This window comes from Mixophyes fleayi, chromosome 3, assembly GCF_038048845.1.
Source record: "Mixophyes fleayi isolate aMixFle1 chromosome 3, aMixFle1.hap1, whole genome shotgun sequence".
In the NCBI taxonomy this organism is placed as follows: domain Eukaryota; kingdom Metazoa; phylum Chordata; class Amphibia; order Anura; family Limnodynastidae; genus Mixophyes; species Mixophyes fleayi.
The window spans coordinates 132754360-132756859 of NC_134404.1; the positions used below are offsets into that span (position 1 = coordinate 132754360).

General features: G+C 46.1%; 1 non-coding gene and 11 pseudogenes across 1 annotated transcript; all 12 read right to left on the bottom strand.

Moving 5' to 3' along the window:
- LOC142146578 (5S ribosomal RNA) overlaps positions 1–30 on the bottom strand; it is a 119-nt pseudogene extending 89 nt beyond the window's left edge.
- Positions 31–113: 83 nt separating this feature from the next.
- On the bottom strand, positions 114–232 carry LOC142145862 (5S ribosomal RNA; annotated as a pseudogene).
- A 72-nt stretch (positions 233–304) lies between these two features.
- On the bottom strand, positions 305–423 carry LOC142146660 (5S ribosomal RNA; annotated as a pseudogene).
- An 82-nt stretch (positions 424–505) lies between these two features.
- LOC142145081 (5S ribosomal RNA) lies at positions 506–624 on the bottom strand (annotated as a pseudogene).
- An 82-nt stretch (positions 625–706) lies between these two features.
- LOC142145652 (5S ribosomal RNA) lies at positions 707–825 on the bottom strand (annotated as a pseudogene).
- Positions 826–907: 82 nt separating this feature from the next.
- Positions 908–1026, bottom strand: LOC142145826 (5S ribosomal RNA). Its single transcript, XR_012689901.1, has one exon. It is a non-coding gene; the product is annotated as a 5S ribosomal RNA (ribosomal RNA).
- An 80-nt stretch (positions 1027–1106) lies between these two features.
- LOC142146440 (5S ribosomal RNA) lies at positions 1107–1225 on the bottom strand (annotated as a pseudogene).
- Positions 1226–1307: 82 nt separating this feature from the next.
- LOC142146249 (5S ribosomal RNA) lies at positions 1308–1426 on the bottom strand (annotated as a pseudogene).
- Positions 1427–1699: 273 nt separating this feature from the next.
- On the bottom strand, positions 1700–1818 carry LOC142146346 (5S ribosomal RNA; annotated as a pseudogene).
- An 81-nt stretch (positions 1819–1899) lies between these two features.
- Positions 1900–2018, bottom strand: LOC142146437 (5S ribosomal RNA; annotated as a pseudogene).
- A 194-nt stretch (positions 2019–2212) lies between these two features.
- On the bottom strand, positions 2213–2331 carry LOC142146613 (5S ribosomal RNA; annotated as a pseudogene).
- An 81-nt stretch (positions 2332–2412) lies between these two features.
- LOC142145771 (5S ribosomal RNA) overlaps positions 2413–2500 on the bottom strand; it is a 119-nt pseudogene continuing 31 nt past the window's right edge.

Genomic DNA, 2500 nt, shown 5'->3' on the forward strand with positions numbered 1-2500 from the left:
GGGCTTGTTCAGGGTGGTGTGGCTGTAGGTATTTGTTGCCTACTGACCTACATCTCTCATACATCTCAAAACCAGCATTGAAGGAAGCAAGAACAAGAGAGAGAAAAAAAAAAGGCTTACAACACCTGGAATTCCCAGGTGGTCTCCCATCCAAGTACTTACCAGGCCCAGCACTGCTTAACTTCCGAGATCAGACGAGATTAGGCTTGTTCAGGGTGGTGTGGCTGTAGTTATTTGTTGCTTACTGACCTACATCTGAAAACCAGCATTGAAGGAAGCAAGAATAAGAGAGAGAAAAAAAAAAAGCCAACAGCTCCTGGAATTCCCAAGTGGTCTCCCATCCAAGTACTAACCAAGCCCAGCCCTACTTAGCTTCCAAGATCAGACAAGATTGGACTTGTTCAGAAGAGTGTGGCTGTAGGTATTGGTTGGCTACTGACCTACATCTCTTATACATCTCAAAACCAGCATTGAAGGAAGCAAGAACAAGAGAGAGACAAAAAAAGGCCTATGGCACCTGATATTCCCAGGTGGTCTCCCATCCAAGTACTAACCAGGCCCAGCCCTGCTTAGCTTCCAAGATCAGATGAGATTGGACTTGTTCAGGGTGGTGTGGCTGTAGGTATTGATTCCCTCCTGACCTACATCTCTTATACATCTCAAAACCAGCATTGAAGAAAGCAAGAACAAGAGAGAGAAAAAAAAAGGCCTAAAGCACCTGGTATTCCCAGGTGGTCTCCCATCCAAGTACTAACCAGGCCCAGCCCTGCTTAGCTTCCAAGATCAGACGAAATTGTTCTTGTTCAGGGTGGTGTGGCTGTAGGTATTGGTTGCCTACTGACCTACATCTCTTATACATCTCAAAACCAGCATTGAAGGAAGCAAGAACAAGAGAGAGAAAAAAAAAGGCCTACAGCACCTGGTATTCCCAGGTGGTCTCCCATCCAAGTACTAACCAGGCCCAGCCCTGCTTAGCTTTCAAGATCAGATGAGATTGGGCTTGTTCAGGGTGATGTGGCTGTAGGTATTGGTTGCCTACTGACCTACATCTCTTATACATCTCAAAACCAGCATTGAAGGAAGCAGTAACGAGAGAAATAAAAAAATGCCTAAGGCACCTGGAATTCCCAGGTGGTCTCCCATCCAAGTACTAACCAGGCCCGGCCCTGCTTAGCTTTCAAAATCAGACAAGATTGGGCTTGTTCAGGGTAGTGTGGCTGTAGGTATTGGTTGCCTACTGACCTACATGTCTTATACATCTCAAAACCAGCATTGAAGGAAGCAAGAACAAGAGAGAGAAAAAAAAAGGCCTATGGCACCTGGTATTCCCAGGTGGTCTCCCATCCAATTACTAACCAGGCCCGACCCTGCTTAGTTTCCAAGATCAGACGAGATTAGGCTTGTTCAGGGTGGTGTGGTTGTAGTTATTTGTTGCCTACTGACATACATCTCAAAACCAGCATTGAAGGAAGCAAGAACAAGAGAGAGAAAAAAAAAAGGCCAACAGCTCTTGGAATGCCCAAGTGGTCTCCCATCCAAATACTAACCAGGCCCGGCCCTACTTAGCTTCCAAGATCAGACGAGGTTGGACTTGTTCAGGAGGGTGTGGCTGTAGGTAATGGTTGCCTACTGACCTACATCTCTTATACATCTCAAAATCAGCATTGAAGGAAGCAAGAACAAAAGAGAAAAAAAAAAAGGCCTACGGCACCTGGTATTCCAAGGTGGTCTCCCATCCAAGTACTAACCAGGCCTGGCCTTGCTTAGCTTTCAAGATCAGACAAGATCGGGCTTGTTCAGGGTGGTGTGGCTGTAGGTATAAGTTGCCTCCTGACCTACATCTCTTATACATCTCAAAACCAGCATTGAAGGAAGCAAGAACAAGAGAGAGAAAAAAAAGGCCTTCAGCACCTGGTATTCATAGGTGGTCTCTCATCCAAGTATTAACCAGGCCCGACCCTGCTTAGCTTCCAAGATCAGACGAGATTGGGCTTGCTCAGTGTGGTGTGGCTGTAGGTATTTGTTGCCTACTGACCTACATCTCAAAACCAGCATTGAAGGAAGCAAGAACAAGAGAGAGAAAAAATAAGGCCTACAGCACCTGGAATTCCCAGGTTGCCTCACATGAGTATTGGTTGCCTACTGACCTACATCTCTTATACATCTCAAAACCAGTATTGAAGGAAGCAAGAACAAGAGAGAGACAAAAAAAGGCCTACGGCACCTAGTATTCCCAGGTGGTCTCCCAACCAAGTACTAACCAGGCCGAGCCCTACTTAGCTTTCAAGATCAGACGAGATTGGACTTGTTCAGGAGGGTGTGGCTGTAGGTATTGGTTGTCTACTGACCTACATCTCTTATACATCTCAAAACCAGCATTGAAGGAAGCAAGAACAAAAGAGAGAAAAAAAAGGCCTACGGCACCTGGTATTCCCAGGTGGTCTCCCATCCAAATACTAACCAGGCCTGGCCCTGCTTAGCTTCCAAGATCAGACAAGAT